Raw genomic sequence first — 21,426 nt, 5'->3', positions numbered from 1 at the left:
CCAAGTCTACCCCCTAGGTCAACTCACCAAGTCACAAACTTATCTTATCTTGTGTAAACATGGTTGTTAAGTTTTATTTTGCCAAGTCTTTTACTTGTGCTTATCTAGCATTGTAGGAGATGTTCATACTCTTGACTAACTTATTTGGGCCTAGAATGACCAAAAAAAACAATTCCAAACTCCTTTTTCCAATTGCTTTCCAAACTAGCTGTATATTTCTTTGCAGCCCTTTTTGTAATTAGCCCTCCTATGTAGGTTTTTGATCATTATCTTGCAAACTTTCTTAACAACCTACAAGACAAACAACAATTTAGGATACCCATTTGGACTATGTAAAGGGTTTTACTAGTTTAGACCTTTGATACTGCCTGTACAACACATTTCCCAAAAATAAGGGTTTTGTGGCTTTACAAAGATCTTTGTTGTATCCTGCAATGCTTTTGACCACTAATGTCAATAAGTCATAATATTAGTAACAATTATGAAGCTATCTGTTATTGATACTAACTCAAATAAAAACCAATGCACCAGAGAAGACCTATAAAGTATACTTAAGAGTGCCCTCAGCTATTTTTAATACATTTGAGGACACAGAGGAATAGAAAAGAAGCATAAAATAGATATCTTTGCTGCTACTCATAATAAATAGAAGACATACTCAGCCATGGTTGCATGATATAATCACAATGTTACACCCATTAATAAATAGTATGAAATGCTTGCTATAACAATAATCAATATAGTCTTAATCAAAAACAATAATTAATGTTGCCTCAAAATAACCAATATTTAAGAGAATTATATGAGAGCTTCTAAAAGAAGAATGATTTTTCACCACCCACACCGCCCAATTAGCAAAAGGAAATTCAATGTAATAATGTGATCAAATGTATATAGAATGGAAATCTCTCCAGACTAAAGGCAGGCTTATGGGTTACAACAAAAAGAACCTAATGCCCACACTTATTCTCAATATGGTAGAATGAGTTGCAATCAACTCTGTCGCTCTGATTATAAAACTCCTGTAATAGACTAAATTACTCAGAAGTTTCACAGACATCAGATTCGATAGCTGTATAACTATTATTTATAAGGAAAAGCTTATAATGCTCCAACAACAAAATTTACAATATCTTCATATTGATTGTTATCCATGTACATTTAAATGAAGCACAGAAAATGAAATTGGTACATATAAGAACTTCTAAAGCTGAAATGTATACATCGAACACCAATATAATTCTAACAATCAATTCCAATGGCACACCCCCAACATCACTTGAGGAAAGGCAACAAACAATTAAGTACGCATATATCACAGACTTAGGAATTAAATTGCAATAAAATAGTCCCATAGAAGAACAACCATGCACTGAGTCATGTCAACGAACCTAGAAATTCCTTGTGGCAGTGGCAATGCAGCAGATACAACATTCAGTTGATTTGAGAATCCATTTGCTGAAAGGTTCACTGGCTGGCCTTGACTCTGATTTGTCTGATACTGTGGTACACGTTGTCACCTTTTTTGCTCCTAATACTTGGGCTTGTCACCTGAAGGTGAACTTCCTAGCATTCTTTGAGAAGCACTAGGTGAAGGTTGAGCCTTTTTTGCTTGATAATAATAATTGTTTTGCCTGTGCTGAGGATATCTGTTTGGGTAGGAACCATTTGTCACTATTGCCCACTGCTGAAGTTTTTGGAAAACTTCTTCTACAGGAGGAGTGGAGGAGGCATCTTTTGGTGCCTATATCGACAATCAGCTCCATTCAAACAGATACCATGTTTATACCTATATCTTTTGGTGCCTATATTGACAATCAGCTCCAAAATCGATAGAATTCAAAAATTGTCAACTACAATGCTCATATTTAACCAAATCTAGGACCTAAAGCCAGTGGATATCATAATGCATGAGTATCCAATAACACAGTTCACAGCTCATCACTAAATAGATACTAAACATAATCCTAAGTAAAACTCACCAGTGAGCTAGAAGATGGGGTTGTCATAGATGTTGTAGGAGGCCTTTGTGTAGGAAGAGGCATCCTCATATTGTTCATCTATTATAATAAAATGACCTAGTAGTGAGGAATTAAATAGGAAAAATAGTCACATGGATAACAAACATGCACAAATAGCAAAAACAATAGATCGACATGCAATAATCAATGAGTCTCAAACATAACAGGGTCTTGAGAAATGTGATTGCTACAACAAAACACCCAAAATCACAACGAAACTTGTTTCAAAGTGAAAAAATTGCTCAAATACAAATTACATAATTAAAATTTCAAAATTAACTTACTCTAACTGCTATCACAAAATGACAAAGTGCACATTTTACAGAAGGTGCTCGAAATGGATACATAAGTGTTGTGCAACAATTCCTGCAGTTCACATGTGCAACCTAATTTTCTGTTTCAAATGCACATTGTCCACTGCCAAACTATTATAAAAATCAATAGGAAATTTCAAAATAACATATTACATGTATTTTCCATCTTGAGTTTCATTAAAATGATTGCAAGAAAAAAGTTCTTTACCCATCAAGCTATAGATGACTTTCACCTAGCTAATCTCACTGACATAGATAATGACAACACAAAAATGTTAAAAATAAATGATTAAAAAAGAACAAGAATATTTAATGCGATAAAAAATTGTTTGATGATATAAAAGTGTGAATTTTACTTTGTGGGGGAGAAATAATAAAAAATATTTCATTCCCACTTGAACCATCCTTAGTGAGGAGCTGATTCAAAAGAGGAGACGTCTCTCAAACAATCTAAGAAGACATTTTCAGATAGTTTAATCAATCCTATTTCACTAACATAGCTGAAACTTGAAAAACTTGGACTTGAGAATAACTTGGTAGGTCAAATATTAAAAAACATAGGACTCTACAAAAAAATCAACAATTTTCCTAAAAAATTTCATAGACAGAAATGTTATTCCTCAAAAACACACATTACTAAATTCTTTTTGTGTACTACAATTTTTCATCATATATAAAGTAGAAATAGAATTTAATATATATCATTGACCAAAAAATAGCTATAAATGAGTTAAGAATTATAAGGCCACTTTCATTAGCCATATCAAATGTAGAAGTTGTCTCATCTAATGAGATTATTAGCAAGTTGTGCAATAATAACATCTTAGCAGGCACGCTCAAGAGTTCTATCCATATTCCCTGTTGTCCCCTTGTAATCAAAAAAATTATTTGGATTTGGGAGTGGGGACCTCGATATGGGATCAAGGAACAATGCACCTTGTAGGGGTCTGAGGGCAATGGGTGAAATATTCCTTCTAATAGTTCTTACTTGGAATATTAAAAATTCATAAAACTATCTCAAACAAAACCCATTTTTCACAGTCCTGAAGGATTTATGCATCATGCAGACATTTCTTAATGATAATACCCTTGTTGGAAAAATAGTCAATTACTTCTACTAGCTAGAAATATTTTGGCAGAATTACTGAATTTTTTAAGTGATTAATACAAGGGGTAAACATAGAGATATAAGATGTGAAAGCTGCAACATACCAACCTGCACCTACTTATTTATCATTCAGTGAACTCCAAGAATCCACTGGCAATGCCCAGCTGGCTATAAAAATAGTGGGTTTACCTGTAGTAGGAATAGGTCAAACATGCAACAATTTCTTTTCAAATTGATTCTTCAATAGTGCCTTGAAAATTGGGAATTGTTTGACCTATTCTGTCTGGAAATTGTTATTGCAATCCTTTCCCAAATATTCATAGATACATAGATGATTTTCCCAACTCCAATTGCTAACTTAAAGAAAAGAAAAACATTAAAGGTAAAATGCCAAAAAGAAGTGATTTCTATTGGCAACTAAGATAATTCCCAATGTTTTATTCATAGATTTTAATTATCAACTTGGGTTTGTGTCAATCCTTAGATTTCCAAGGGTTTCGTCCTAGAAAAGTAGTATCTAAACTTGCAAAGAAAAATTTATAGATAGATAGATGATTTTCCCAACTCCAATTGCTAACTTAAAAGGAAAAAAAAAACATTTGAGGCAAAAAGCTGTGGTTTCCATCTTGGATGACAAGAAGATGTGATTTCTATTGGCAACTAAGATAATTCCCAAAGTTTTATTCAAAGATTTTAATTATCAAAACAACACTTCCTAGTTGCCATAACATTGTAATGAAAGGCATGGTCCCACCAATCAACATAATGAGAAATTAAAATAATAATTGCCAGGACTTAAGCTTTTCAGGCTATTATTTGAATATTCATTCATTCCCTTACTATTCAATTAATTTTCCAACCTTGGGGAATTAAGAGTCCAAATTTGTAAATTAAGCTCTTTCCCTTGTACTTTAAAAGTTCATTTTATAGTTCATTCCCTTGGCTATCTCTTTCCCTTGTACTTAATTTAAGCTCTTTCCCTTGTACTTAATTGTTCATTTTGTAGATAAGAAGGGGCTGCCACCTAGACAAATAGTAGCACTCATTAAAGAACAAGAAGATGCAAATAAATTAGTTGCAAAACTATAACAAAGCAGTTGTAGTTCCAGGAAAAAAAACAACACCACCACTAGCCACTCAACCAACCTCTTAACATCCATTCTTTCCTATTCCTTCTAGGTAGGAGGATGACGATGTAGATGAACCACAAGCCACCACCCGCAAGAGAGGCCCACTAAATCAAGCATTTCAAAATGAGGCAAGAGATATTGCTGATGAAAACTTGCACATTGCCTCTATGCAAATGGTCTTCCATTCAACTTAGTGAGGTCACCCTATTGGAGGGAGATGATGATAAAAATAAATAATACACCTTTTAGTTACCAGGGTCTTAGATTTGAAAAGGTGTGCACCACCTTATTGCATAAAGAGAGAAAAAATGTAGCAGCCCAATTTAAACCAATTATAGATTCTTGGGCTCAAGCAAGTGTATCTATTGTGTCTCATGGGTAGAGAGATTGCAAAAATCACCGCTTGATCAATGTTATTGTTCTATCCCGTAGGGGGGTGATGTGTTTCAAGGTAGTTGACTGTGAGGGGAAAGTAAAAGATGCAAAGTGTATTTCCTAGATTCTCATTTATTGCATAGAGGTGGTGGGTAGTGATAATGGTGTCCAAGTAATTATGGATAATACAGAAGTTTGCAAAGCTATAGGTGCTTTGGTAGAGGCTAGATATATTGGCTACCATCCACCCTACATTTACTTAATTTAGTAATGCAAGCAATTAGCACCCAAGTAGACTAGGTAAAAAAAATTTATGAGGATGAGGAGATTGAAATGTTCATCACAAATCACCATATGTCACAAGCAATTTTCAGAACTTTCTCCAAATTGGAACTATTGAAGGTAAATTTCAAAATTTCATTTATTGAGTTTTATTTATCATTTTTTAATATTTAAGTCATGTTTTGCATAATTGAATGAAATAATTTGTGGTGTTTACATATTTTAAATGTTCTTATTCTTAGCATGTTCTTAGGTGGTTGAAACTCATTTTGCCTCCCACACAATTGTCTTGAGATGACTTGTGAAGGTAAAAGAAGCATTGTCACAAATGGTGCTTGGCAACCAATGGGGGCATTTGGAAGCAGTCCAATACAATAAAGACCCAAAAAGTGAAAGCAATTATATTGAATGATGATTGGTGGGGTTGTATGGGTATGCAGTGGAACTCACCGAGCCAATCATGTCCATGCTCAACTCTGTTGATAGTAATGAACCATTCCTCGAGGATGTTTGTGATGCCATGGACATCATGTTGAAGAGGATAAGGGTGATAAGTTATAAATTTTAATTTATAATACATTCCTCTATCATTCCTTGTTAAGAGATATCTAAATTTTTAATTGAAATTAATTACATCAAAATAACTTACAAAAACATCATTTGATATCACAGATGATAAAAAGAAGAGAGAATGATCCTAAGGACACGTTTTTATTAACAGAAAAAAACAATTGTTCTTCATTGTTGGAAAAAAATAACCATACCTTTTCACCTCCTCACCTATGCACTCTCTTCCAAATGTTGTGAGCAAACGTACTCACTATTCTTGGTGGAGTGCCACCTTATAGAGATGTTAAGGTTGCTAGTGGGTGGAAGAGGGCACTTAGAATTGGAGTACTTACTCCTTTATCCACTCAGCCAAGAGTAGCTGATTGGCTGCCATAAAAGTTGAGGACTTAGTATTTATTCACACCAATTTGTGTCTCGTAGCACACAAGGATCCAAAATATAGAAGCCGAGCAAAGAAGTTGTGGGAAGTAGCACCTGAGTCCGCTCAATTGGATATGACCATTCAAGATCTTGCTAGAGCCACTCTGCTTGATATGGATGATGATGAGGACATGGCACTTGATGGATCTAGTTCTACCAGAACTAGTTTGGGTGATAATGGGGGTCTACTAGCAGCTGTGGAAATTGAAAAATCATGATGATTTTTTGATAATCCGTTTGACAATTGATCAAAACTTTGATTATTGATGAACATTAAACTTTGAATCACATTTCAAATTTCAAACTTGCATGAACTATAATTTAATTCAGCAACTCAATGCAATGATTTTCATTAGAATGATAGAATTGTGTTTTAATGTTTATCTTTGGCTTTTGGGATTGATCAATGATTGAGCATCATACTATGAAACAATTTATTTTTAAAGTTTTGTAAATTTCTCTTATTTTGTTATATATATACATACATTAATATACAAAATGGAAAACAAATTCCTCAAACCCACGAACCAGGTTTTGGTACCTAAAACCATCCCTAAATCTAAATCGGTAACTTAGAGAATTTCTATCCAATTACAATTTGAATATGGCTAACAAATACAATTTCATTTCTTATGCTTTTTTCTATTTGAATTTACTATGTCTAGCATTAAACAACAACCTTAGCTCTATTTTAGTTAATTTTTACAAGTATTTCATCAGATTTTAACTCCTAAGATTTTAAAGTTCTAAAGCAGAATAACTAAAATGTATTTATATCTGTTTAATGTGTCAATGCCATTTGAACAAATTATTACCATGCTCGCAGTGATAGAAAACATCCACTATAATCAGGGAAACGCACAGACAAAAAATGCTTGATTTACAGAAAAGAATTGGACCAGTCAGATTAAATATTATAAGGCACTTACAGGCCCATAGTCATTGCATATGTGTGAGTTCTTCAAGGACCTTGGAACAATAACTTCCTGAGCCACAATTTTCATTGCTGCATCTGAAGATAACTTTTATCTACTAGGTTTTGCTCCCAGAATATGTCTACAATCAGTTGTACCACAATAACATTGTTGATCGGTGCCAAATTGAATAAACCTGAAGCAGGTAAGTTTAAAGAACTTTTACTTAAATCTACACAAAAGATGCCAATTGAGTTCAAAAAGAAATGTGTACCCTATAAGAAAATAGAAAATTAACATTTAGATACTAAGCACTAAAATGTGATCTTCCATTTACAAATCAAAATTGCCTAGAGTAAAAATGTACATACTGATAGTCATATGTGACAAATTTCCCTTTCATTATATCAGTCTTTGCAAACACCCCAATTCTTGTCTCACCATCATTCTGCCTGAAATAGTAGTTATATTAAGTAAATTCCATGTACAAGTGAATGCCATGAAAATATATGATCCTTAGTCCCTTACTGCATATGAAATAGAACTGTTATGATTCAAACATCTAACCATTTCTGAAGCTCAGTATTTGGCTAGCAACTATGATTGATATATCATGATTTGTTTGCTTTGTGTGTCACATCAATGACCATTTCACAACTAATCTTACACAAGTAAAAATTAGTTTCACCTCGCTCCTTCATCTTCCATAGTCTTTCCTCACAAGTTTTGTCATCAATAACTTCATTCAAGATGGATAAACCAATATGAGATTACTCAATTCATATTTACATACAAAAACAAAGAAAATACTCATACAAGAAAAATTACAATAGAAAAGAACCTAAACAATTACCTTCTCCAACATACTCTATCAAGAATTCCCCTGCCTTAATATCTTCACCAACTTTCACCCCCCACCCACATTTCTCAGTCTGTAAGTGAGAACAAAAATTTCAATGAAAGATCCTATTCATCGCATGCTGATGTCAATGTTAAATTAGATTTTTGGGAAACCATATTTCAAATCAATCAGGTTACCATGTAAGCATTCAATTGGACATCATACTCTATTTCTCAAATGAAAAATGTCAATATATAAAGACATTGAATAAAGATCCAATCAAATGTGAAGAAACACTCATTCCTAATTATGAAATCCATGTCTACTGTTCTGAATATATATAAGAGACATTACCAACAAGTGCAGCTGACTGGCTATACATAATTATATAAACTGATTTCCTGTCTTTAATATAGTTAGTTGTTTCTAATATTTCATTGAGGTCTAAGGCAAGATTATAATATAGGATACCAAAGATTCTCTCTACGCCTAAAATATTGTAGACTGAGTATATTTATGGAGGAATTGGGAATTGTTCAGTCGGGCTCTTCCTTTCAGCTTGGAACCTTCTGTTCATGCAACTATTTTGTAAGTACATGAGCTTTAAATCTACTTACTCATCTATTGATTTTTTCCCTTTCATTTAACTGTTGCATTCCTCTCTCTTGTCCTTGATATAGTACTAATTTTTCCTTTATTGTTGGAGCCTTTGTCCTTTATTGTTAAAGTCTTTGCAGCACTGTCAATTAGCTCTTACTAGTACTTTTACTTCTGGGTCTCATATGTTAGTGTGAAAAGTGGCTTTTTTCATCTAGTTTTTACATCTAGTATTCCTATCACTCTGGCTTAACTTGGTTAGTTGTCTCAATCTATAGGCACTTGCCACATGTAGAACACTTGGAACACATGCCTTACATACTTGTCCCAAGCATCTTACATGGGTCACACCTCCTGGAGGGTTAATCAGCCTTTTTGTTTCACCTTCCTACTTCCTCATTCACCTATATTTTCAAGGATAGTTTACTGTGCATACACTTTTATGATAGATTATTGGATAATTCATTGTGCATCATTTGTGGAATTCTAAATTTTACATTCAGTTGTTGCTACTCCAACATAGTATTAGAGAGATAAATTGCAACATTTTGGTGAATTAAGCTCACATCTCTATCAATTAAAGTGTCATTTTGAGAGCCATTGACCCTCTCCTCATTTGCTTCATCACAATAACATTATTTGGCATCTTTCCTAGCACATAGCATCTGTGTGTTTGTTGCAGGAAATTTATAGCCATTCTGGCCTAGTTGTTTGTATTTTGCAATGCTTTGTAAGGTGCAAATAGCATACAGGGAGCTGTTACCAGCAAGTAAAATAATGATTTGAGCAGAAAATGCTAATATTCTACAAGTTCACAGCAACAGTGTGCTTTTTTGCTTTGGTGTGTATCTATTAAACCAATGCTTGAAGCCTATTTGAAGGCACCACTCTGCTCCTTTGTGTCTTCTCAGAATTTTATGGTCACCATTATTGTTTTTCAAGACATTGTAGTCTGCATTGAGATCATTTGTGTAGACTATTTGGAAACTTGAGAGGCATCAACTAGAAGAATTCTTCCATTTTCCCTACATGATCATCTTTAGTGCCATTTCTTTCTTGTTTTATAGCTGACTTTGCAAAGTAAGAGTTGCATGTGGCTTCCTTGTTTAGCTTCAGCAAAGTACATTTATCAGTGCCATCCATTGGGCACTATGACATTCACCTACCACCTCAAAATCTATTTGTGTTTCTATAATGCTTCCAGCTTTGGCACACATGGTTGTTGTTTGTTGCTTGCTGTTTCCACTCACCAGCATACTACCAAGGCAGCCACTCTACCACTTTTCTATTTCAGCCCCTATTTTTAGGGGCTTCATTCAACAAATCATAGATTTCTTGCACAAATCTCTGACCAACAGTTGTGTTGCAGTCCAAGAAGAAACTTTCAAACTAATTGTGAATTGGAGAAAACTTGATGTTGGAGAGTTGTAATTTCTATTTGATTTAAGTTTCAAATTGTCAGATCATTATTTGACTAGCATAATAACATCATTTTTGCTTCTACACTGCTTCCAGCATTGGCACACCTAGTTGCTACTTGTTTCTTGTTGTTTCCACTCACCAGTATACTATCAAGCCAACCACTCTGCCACTTTGCTATTTTAGTCCCTATTTTTAAGGGCTTTATTCAACAAATCTCTGACCAACAGTTGTGTAGGAGTCCAAGAAGAAACTTTCAAACTAGTTGTGAATTGGATAAAACGTGATGTTGGAGAGTTGTAATTTCTATTTGATTGAAGTTTCAAATTGCCAGATTATCATTTGACCAGCATAATAACACTCCAAATTTAGAGCATGTTTGAAAAGATAGCCAAGGGCATCAGCTGCTAAAAAAAAAAGGAATGACCTAGGAAGCAATATTGGTAGACAGAGTTTTTGTGAGTGGCATTGGAGGGGCAAGGTTTTGTTGACAAAAAATCTAGCATTATCATCAATGAGCGTGATCTAAAATTTTGATAGTAAAATTGGACAACTTAACAGCAACCTTATAGATGTGGCCATGAGATTGCAATTCCTGCATATGAGGACACCTCTAAGGAAGATCTGAAAGATACTTCTGTTGGGACAAAAAATAGATTACCCCGTCTTCTGTCATACTTTAAGATCAAGAAAGTAGTGCATCTATCCAAAATTAGGCATATCAACCTTTGAAATCATAATTGCTCTAAATTCATGAAACCAAGTTATTCCTAGTGTAACTACATATGAGATCATAAAAATTAGAAGATCTTCCCCAGAATCTCTTATATAAATATTATAAAATCCTACAGTCTTTTTACAAAATCACTTTGGTGAAGATAAGAATCAATTCTGAAGTGGTATGGGTGCCTGTTTTACACCATACAATTCAACTTGTGAACAAAATGCTCTTTACAAAGAACTTCAAAAGCTTGTGATTGAGAAAAACAAATTTCCTCACCAATATAACCAATAAAAAATGCACTTTTAACATCCATCTCCATATTGAGCTAATAGTATCCATCCTGGCTAGAGTAACAAAGAATTTGTATAGTCAATGATAACCAATAAAAAAATTAAATTCTCAAAATGCTGAACTGTTAAAAGAGTAAATGATATATTTTAGAGGCATAGAAATTATTGCCATCAATATCAGCTGATTCAAAAGTCTTGACAATGTTTGAAACACAAAACAGGGTGGTGTCGAGGCCTATTTTAGGTGTCCCAAAGAGGGTATAGAAGATCATAGGATCAAAGTGGTTCCTTGTAAACTTTTGATCAGGGCGGATGGGATATGGTCTGTTGTTCACAAACAGATGGTTGGGGATGCTCCCAGATACCTGAAAATGCGAACATGGAGTGCATTAGTCCATGATCCACATCTTAAGTAAGTGAGAATAATTCCTCCTCCATATAATTAGGTTTAGATATAGTTCTCAAGATCCATCAGGCTTACCATGATGTGTTGCCTTCTATGTAGGCTGTTTGATGAGCTTCACAAAGGAGATTTCATTGTGCAAACAAAAAGAAGGACTAGTACCACCTTCATCACATCTAATATAGATATATGTGGTTGCCCTACTAATTCATGAAATTTTGAGACTACTCTGACGTAGAGAAATACTAACCATGTTGTCCCTGATGGCACTCATATGACATTTGTCTCGCAGTGCAATATTTGAAGTTAAATTATTTAACACAAACAGTATATGATAAGGTTCTACGATTCATATTATGTTTATATATGAATATTTAAAAACTCAATAAGGATTAACTCCTTAAGTCCTCTCACCAAGCTAGCTCTTTAAGGCCGCTGACAATGTCCCAAAGTAATGGTATATTCCCAAAGTATTGGTTTATTCCTTCTAATAAAATCAACTTTGCCGCTTGGTATTAGGAGATGATTTCATAAAATTTATCTATGAACCAAAACTGTGATAACATGACAAAATAATTAGCTCCTTCGACTAGTTTGGAAAATTTAATTTAAACTCCTTATACAAAAATAAATTTTATAATCAAAATCTACAAATCACGTGTATTTGTTCATTGAGATTTTCCAATTAGAATATGCTCAAGAATGAGCATTTACAACTATTAAAAATATCACTAGCCCATGTTAAGCATAATGATCACAATATTCAAAAAATTGTCAAAGGTGGGGTTGTGTAATAGACTACTTGGGTTGGGAATTCATTAAAGATGATAAATTTGCAATAATGCATTAAACATTGGAACCTCTAATTATTTTCTTCTTTGGAAGGTGAAAAGATCTAGCAAGTGACCTTAACATAAACCTGCAACAAGATTATTCATAAGCACATTTTATCAACATTGGTTAGGATGAAACATAAAATAGGGTTTGAGTTACTTTATTGGGTTTTGCTCTGACTTACATGAAAGTGCGTCTATTTGAAATCTCATCTTCATCTGCAAGCTTGAAATACCCAAAACTACCAATGTATCCATGCTTTCTATAATTATTATAAACTTTGGTATATATAGAATTGGTGATGTGACTAGGCTGATAAGGATTCAATGGCCATAACTTCGCTCTTCCTCCTATTTTTCTAATAGTCTTGAGCACCATCTTCTGATCCACAAACCCAACAACTATTATCTTGTGCATTCTCATCTCTATGTGCACAGTTTGTACACCTGTAGAGTTTTATGATAGAATTATCAGCTAAATTTTGAATGATTTAACATATCTTGTTTAATACCCTCCTTCCTTAGTTTCTCCATATTGATATTTTCTTTAGCAATAGTTCAAACAACAAAAATTTTCATTCCACACATTGTAGCACTTACAGGATTCATTCCATGAGCTGAGACAGTAATGATAGAATTTTTGATGCCCATCTCCCCTTGCTTAATGATAAGCATATAACCTTTACAATATCAAGGAATGGAGCATCCTCAACATTAACAGTGCCCAATTTCTTTAATCCACTAATAAATGCTCCCGCCAAACCATGTACACATTCTACATTTTTTTTCAATCCTTCCAGACCATGATAGATTGCATACATAGAAGATATATTGTAATTAATGCCTATATCAATTGAATTTGAAAGGTCTTGAATATAAATGGTTGGAAGCTTGTTGCTTCTCTTTTCTGTAGAGAAACCACAACCATATGTAAACAATAAATTACATACAACTAGAAGAAGAAGAGCTCTACATTACACTCACTTATTTCAATATTAATAAAAGATATCCTATTGTTTTGTCCCATTTCAATAACAACTATTTCTCAGAATTCAAACTCTCTATTGTAATCAATTCAAGGATTGATTATCACCTTAAAACTTATGTGGGTAATTGAATCTTTGTGGTGTTAATTTGAATAAAGACAAGGTCATAGTGAAGTGTTGTCCAATTGGTTCTTCTGTGAAGGTTAAATTTGGTGTGGTAGATTAATACACAAAATTCATTTCATTCACATTGACAAGATTAGGTGATTGATGATGATTATTGTTTTTCCTAGTATTATCTATTGAAGGAGTGCATAAGGAATTCAATGCAAGTGACTCTTCGCCCAATTAGATAAGGAATTGATCCTTGGTGTTCGAAAAGTGATGAACATTAAAGGTTAATGAATATGTCTTTCACTTTTGTTCAAGTAGAAGGATAAGTAGTAGTGAGATAATATGTATAGAGTAATAGGAAGTTCTTGTTCTTATACTCTAGGATGTGCTACCCTAGTGTTGAACATTATTGGAGAACATTTTGATGTATCTTCTATAAATATATTTGATTCAGGAAGAAGCTAGAGAGAGCGTACACCTACCCAGCTCCTATAGAATCTAAAGAGTAGAGAATTACAATCATTCTTTAATTGAATTATTTTGATTGGCCAGATCAAGTTGGAGAATTTGAAGATAAAGACTAGCAAGATTTTACTCATTTCCAGTTTGTTGATTTTACCCACATGGTAATACTCACATTCCCTCTAGTGTTATCATTTGCATGCCCAAATCAAAAGTCATGTCCTCAACCTCTACCAGAAGACAACACCATAAAAACAAGTCTTGCGATGAAAAAGTTTTTATATATTTTAAAGCAAAAAGCAAAAGTTTTAACATATTTTATTAATACCTAGAATCTTATAATGGAAAGTTACCAAAATTGGAACCTATTGTGTATTCCATGATTTAATAACAACTTTTTTATTGACAACCCCTCTCTTAAATTAAAGACCAAGGCTCACAAAAAAGTTTAAATTTTCAATTAAGGAAATGGATACATATTTTGAATCTATTAAAGAAAACAATGTGCCCTACTAGTCTACAAGATTGGCTACTAAGCCAAAGAAAAAAGGTAAAACCCTAAAAGTGGATTCAAATGAGGGAGTGATTCTAATGTTAAAGAGGAATAAGTTATTGAAAGGGTGGTCTACATTGTTACTTCAATTAATTCCTCCCATATTTTTGAGAGCCTAAAAACCAAATCCCTAGACCTTATGAAGGAAGCATCTATTGAGGTGAAAGCTAAGTCATCCAACACTGGCAAGGGTAAGACTACTCTTAGTGGAGAAAGTAGTAATATTATGGACACTGGGAAAAATGTGAAAGCTAAGTCATCCAACAACATCAAGGGTAAGGATACTCTTAGTGAAGAAAGTGGTAATATTGTGGACACTGGCAAACAAATAAAAAATAAAAATAAAAATCATAGATATGGAGAAGCGTCTCTGCACTAAAGATCATTAACAGCTCAACCATCACATTATGCTTGTTGCAAAATGATATGTTGTGTACAGAGGACAAGAAGGAAGGTAACTACAAGAATATTTATAAGTTCCTTACAAAGGACTAGATGATGAGAATGTTGACTAGATCATGCAAATCAAAGGAGACAAGGATTAGTTACCTCTCTTTTTGTATTATATCTAAAACCAAAAAAAGGGCTTTGATATATTCTCATTTAAAGGCATTGAATTGTTTTGTATCAAGTTAAACTATTGCTGCAATTGGAAGATGTGAAATACATTCACCAAGCAAAGAAGCACACTGAGACAAAATGTGCTAGATTGATATGAAAACATAACTGCAATTATATATTAGATTCGAATATTCACTTAAACAATCTTGAAGTTATATTCCTTCATAAAAAAGCTGAAAGAATTCAAAAATATATAAAGTGAAAGCTTTCCCTATAGACACCAAGCATGTAGAGGACAAGCCAAAAACCAAATTTCAAAAAGATGGCATATGGGTTTTGTTACAAACTAGGGTTTTCATTGTGCCAAAAGATCAATCTATCAATGTCTAATAGAATCACTAGACTTGTAGAACATAGGAGGCGATTAAGCCATGTCATGAATCATAAAGGGGAACATTCGTAGTTAGTCCAACAGTTTCATCGTCACCTTCTCATCATTACCGAAGAGATTCCAACCTATGACCAAGCTCTGATACCACTAGTTACAACCTAGGGTTCTCATTGCACCAAAATATCAACATGTTAACACCTAAGACACCCACTAGACTTATAGAACACAAGAGGTAGTTAAGTCATGTCACAAATCTCGAAGGGTAATGTACACAAATAGTCAAATAGGTTCACCAAGAAGCTTGCAAAATTTGTGATTGATGATGAAAGGAAATCTAATAAAAACCCATTTTAAGAGCCTATGTATATATTTTAATGCATAGAAATGAATTCCACCCACTACAATAAGATGACTTGAATACAAATTAAAAATGGCTTGTCCAATATATCCTACACTCTTCCACTATCTTTTTCTCTAGAATTCTCACCTTCTAAAGCATTTTTAATCCTTTTTAGATCATTAACCTTTCTCACAATACCATCTTAACCGAAGCCTATGCACTTTAAAAATCAAATGTGAAATGTGTACCTCATAGGTTGATAAGGAAACTTAAAATGCATACCTCAAAGGTTAATAATGCAAGGTGTTAATATAAGTTGGAGAATGTATCAAGGAAAAAAAACTAATGCTAAGGCCATCAAGAGGGTAATAATCATGCAACAAGGGCTACTCTAGTAACAAAAATTAATCAAGCCAGTACAAATTGCAAGAGAAATGTTCTCAACAAATATTAATATATCATGACTTTGATGTTTGATTTGATTATCTTTACAAGCAATTTCACATCATCCCTCCCAGAAAATACATACATACAAGCTTGTCTTAGAATATACATACAGCCTACCAACTCAGTCTAAACTATCTTGAAAATAATTTCACTTGGAACTATTTATAGGCAATTCTTTCAAAATGCAATTCTCTATTCTCATCTCAAAAAGGTATATTTCCATCAAAAGGGGTTATAAACCAAGAAGACAACACAATGAATACAAGATGGAAGCTTAAGACACACAACCATTGAATTTCATCTGGGCAAATGCATAAAGAAAATAAAGACCATCAGTCCTTAATGAGAACTTTAATTGCATTTAATTTAAAACTAGCAAAAAGGTCGTTAATGAATTCACGCATTTTGTTACAGTTAAATTTTGAATTCTATTCATTCATGTTAACTGACCAAATAGGATCTTAGTGTCTTAAACTTAGCAAATATGACACATAATATGTGTTGAAAAATTCCTCATTATTACCAAAATAAAATTGTCATGATTGTATACTTCTGAACCCTTGCAATAGCTTTTGCAACTCCTATTGTATGGCATGGATAACAATTTATGATATCATAAAAGGAAGTAGAGAACCATCACTACCATAATGCTTTGAGTCGTTCCAATAGATGTTGTAATTCAGTTAATATTTCCTCTAAGTTTAGAAAAAATAGGCATCAATCTCATTCTGTCAATGTGTTTTCTTTCTTCCTCGTTGATATTTGTTCCATCCAATGGAGCAATATGTGGTGGGAACTGCAAAGCAAAATCAGAGTCTATGGAGTAGTACCAAGTCCATTCATTGAAGAGTACATCATCAGAGCTTTGTGAACTAAATATTCATTCTTCCTTATGTTCAGTAAGAAAGCTGGTTAGAAAAAGTAAAATTTGATTTGACTGGTATTTTGAAAAAGGATACTCGTTGATCACACATATTTAAGGGCCACCTCAACAAAAAGGTATATCATCTATAATAAATTGGCTAAATGGTTTCTTGAAGACTCTACAAGCTTAATTTTTATGAAAACAATTAAAAGCGAAACATAGGGAAAAGAGGCACTAAATAATTGAGGAGCTATAGTCAAAAGAGAAGCCAATATAGTGGGGCCACCAGTATCACAATTTCTTGAAGGCTTATTCGAACTGGTAGATTCTCATTTTATGGATAAGTGTTGAATAGAAATTATTATGTAATTGTGAGAAGCAAAGAATCCATTATCAGCTATCTCAATAGCTTTTTGCATTATGATGTAGGTGATGGATGCTTAAATAGGGGAATAGAAATTGAACAAATGTTAGATGAACTGGCAGACTCTCCAAAAACATTAAAGCTATGGTGATGGAAAACTGGTGCAAGCCAGTGGTTGATCGCCTTTGCAGGGGGTCAGCTGAATCAAAATTGGAAATGGAAAAAGCTCTTGCAAAATTTGATCTTGATGATAGCCGTAGAGAGTCATTAATTGATGCACATGTAATAGAGGCTTTAGTTGACATCCTAAAATCAAGGCAACTTGAATCAAAGCTTGCATCTCTTAAAGCTTTGGAAAACCTTTCGTGCCAATCCAAAGCATCAAACCCATAGTTGGGGAATCCACCATGAATCTAGCCAATGGCTAGAAGATCACAGCTTAAAATAGAGGTGTCTAGCAGTGAAAATAAAACTCCCAAACCAATAAATAGAACATCCACGCAAGGCATGTAAGGTGGGAGCCCCCTGAGGAAAATTATATGTTATGAATTCCAATCACATTGAAGATGATGTGCTGAACAACGAAAAGAAGGAGATATAACAGAGATAGAACCTTACTATTTCGGAAGAGGTTGCACTGAAGCTGCCAAATGCTGCTGGAACTCACATAGTAAAATGCTAATGGCATGTAATCTTCAAACCCTTCCTTTGCATGTAATGGCGCCACAAAATGCAGTATACGATAAACATTAACCGCATACCCTTTCGATCACACAAGATTAAAATTAGGGCGCAGCAAATACCTTGTTTTTAATTTTGGGAAAGTGTAAGTTCATGTTGGTCAAAATTTCGACCAACACGGGCTTTTAGTTAAAAAATTATATACATTGCCTGCATAAAACGACCAATTTGACCCCATTTTTTTAGATGGTCAAAAATTTTGGTCTAAAAATGGGGTCAAATGTACTAGTGTTTGCATGTGTATCACCTTCAAAAGTAGATTCTAATGCTTTCCAAATTTCATGAGATGTTTGAAGTGACTTTACCTAACTGTATTCATTATCTAGAAGAGTTGATAGTAGGGCTTCTCTAGCTCTCATGTTACACATAAAAAAATATCTCTCTACTTCAGTGCATTTTTCAAGTTCTTCTTCTTCCACAATCATCTTCTCACTCTTTGTAAAAATCTAATAACCCAGAGTCTTCATCTTCCTCTTTCAATTTTCATAGTTGGCCCCATAAAATCTAGACTATCTGTTATGAAAAGATTCATCATCGATCTCTCAAAGTCATTAAGCTTATCCTTCAAGGACCTAATGCTCTAACACCAATTGTTAGAATATATAGTCCACCAATATAATTGGGGGGGTGAATTAGTTATCAAACTAATATCACAATTATCAAGATTATTAAGCATTAACCATATGAGTAATATAATCAAAAACAACAAAAATATATGCATACACAATAACACTAGATATGTTAACTAGAGAAAACCTTGATGGGGATGGTACCCACAAGATGATGCACTAATATAAATATTCCTTGCTAGAGGATGGACCTTGTTAGGAGACTTTGACTCCCTGTTAGGGGATTCCAACCCTGTTAGGAGTTGTGGAAGATAGTTGAACCCATTACCCAAACAACTTCAAGGATAAGACCAATGAACCCACGGTCCAAATGATCTTTGTATTATTCATTATAGAATAATAGAAATGAGATGTACTTCCTTCCTCTTCTTCTATCCTATGAACTAGACCTCTACTCCTTCTGATCTTGTAACTAGATCACAAAACTTGCATCCAATAATCTCTTGGATCACTTACACACATTTACCAAACACTCTTCACCTTTTCACACTTGACAGATCAATTGATTAATTTACAAACAAGGAAAACATCTTTCCTTTATACCATATCTTCAAAATATTTCCTTGAGTTGGCCTTGAGGCTTTCCCAATTAATTATAATAAGATAATTAATTAATTACAATTACAATAGCATTGTCAGATCATAGTCTATACAAAACTTTACACATGCAATACTAGAGCTTGTGCACTTGTTGACATCATGATTAGACCATCCTCTATCACTGCCTAACTATGCATCCACTCACTACATCTCAGATGTAAGATAGTGAACAAACATCAGGAACTGCTTTCCAATTCTCTGTCTCTAAACTTCTCTTTGTAAATCAGGTACAACTTCCATATGTCTTTGACTTAGACTCTGTGCACTAAACTGCATCATTAGGATATTTTACTGAACATGTCCATAACTGTGCATCACCAAACAATCAAACCATTGTCCATAAAACTAAGATATTTTTATTCCACTCAGCCAATCTTTATAGAAACCATACTATATTGACATTAATGATGAACATAGTCATGAATGCAACATGTCAATACTCTCCAGTGCTTAGGATACTCCCCCAATGTAGTTGTTACCCATTTTTATCACCATGCACAAAATGGATAGGTTGACCAGTCATATTTTGTAGGGTGGTCAAAATGAAATATTTTTAACTCATCAAATCCCCATGTAATTAGGGGATATGTAAAATATTGACTATGCTTTATCATTGTATCCCTATATTTTAATCTTCTAAATCTACAACTCTTATGGTTACAAAAATTATATTTATTATAATCTTTAAATTTCTATGGGTCCCATTATGTGTCATGAAATCAAAAAATCATGAGAGCCCTTGATCTTCAATAGATCAAGGGTTATCACTTTATCATTTTGAAGAGTTGCAGGGTCATTACTTATTGTGATAAAGTGACAATTGGTCACATAGTATGTGGACCCTCTTTTCCTTAGCTCCTAGTAGGTTCATTGTGCATCTTCTCGGCCATCAGATCTTCCCAGGATCAATGGTCCTCACTATGTCATTATGGAAAACCACAAGTACTTTAATTTATGTGACATATCAAGCACTTGCCACATGGATGTGTGGGTTTGACTTCGATCTAAATAGATTGGCATACATATGCATTCCCATTGGCCAAAGTTTCTAAGGACATAGAGAAGATTCAACAATATTTTCCATGGTAGATCTATGGTTATCACTTTGTTGCTAATAAAAAATGCACGATGGTTATCCATGGCAACAAATCAAGGAGGTGACGTGTGTCCTAGTGGACCCAGTTAGCAGGCCAGTGGAGGTAAGTGAATCAATGGTTGATACATGGCACATTTTCAAAAGGAAGTAGAGGTTTCTCCTGATCATAAGATCATATATCATTATATCATGGGTCAACCTAATTGACATGATGATATATTAATATAGAAACACAAAGGGTGGTCAGTCTAGCCTATCTAGTGCTAACTCATGGGTATGACTTAATGGTCAGATATTTTGACTCCAAGGTGGCGATAATATATTGATACAGGGTATAGTGTAATTTGTGGCTTGGCATTGATTTAAGGAGTGAGTTGGCTATCAAGGTAGCCCAATTTTAATGAATATTTGATTTGCAAATGAGCATGAAGAAGATGGAGATCAGATCTGATTGATCCATGGGACAATCACCAAGAAATATGATTCATTGCAGAGGTAATTGTAACTATTAATGGTTGTGGTGGTGGGGTTGGTTGTAGATTTGATCTTTGGACACAACAAGAAGAAAAATATAGTTAAGGTACTTCACGGCATGTAGCACTAGAAATTCATGATTATTCTCCTGGTGTTATCCATAATGGAAAGATGAGATACTTAAATGTGAATGTAATTCTCTAAAATCTTTGACTCTTCTAGTAGATTTCTGATATGTTCCCCTCCCATCTGAAGCTTGTTTCAATCCTTATCTATTTAAGGATTCCCAAAATGTGGAGAAATAGCTAGTGTTTTGAATTTTTAATGCAAGATATCATAGTCAAGATCTCCCAAGAGTCCATGTTTTCCTCTGCATATCACTTTGCTTTTACAGTCAATAAGGATGAGTATGATTCAATGACCTTTGAGATCTAAATGAAGGAATGGTCTTAGAACCCTTATTGTGTCTCCTTATTGCTTCAACAATTGATTTGATATAACTTCTTATGATTTAGTCTTTGAATCCTTGGGTTATGTCTTAGTTTCAATTGCAAGAAAGGTC

The 21,426-nt window shown here is 33.9% G+C and overlaps 1 pseudogene; it reads right to left on the bottom strand.

The window, feature by feature from the left end:
• Window positions 1-1,531: 1,531 nt before the first annotated feature.
• Window positions 1,532-18,243, bottom strand: LOC149552190 (histone-lysine N-methyltransferase ASHH3-like; annotated as a pseudogene).
• Window positions 18,244-21,426: the final 3,183 nt, after the last annotated feature.

This window comes from Cupressus sempervirens, chromosome 6, assembly GCF_028749045.1.
Source record: "Cupressus sempervirens isolate cs-2001-9-10 chromosome 6, ASM2874904v1, whole genome shotgun sequence".
Classification (NCBI taxonomy): Eukaryota; Viridiplantae; Streptophyta; class Pinopsida; order Cupressales; family Cupressaceae; genus Cupressus; species Cupressus sempervirens.
The sequence above is the reverse complement of the archived record's forward strand: the minus strand, read 5'-3'. Positions and strand labels throughout refer to the sequence as shown.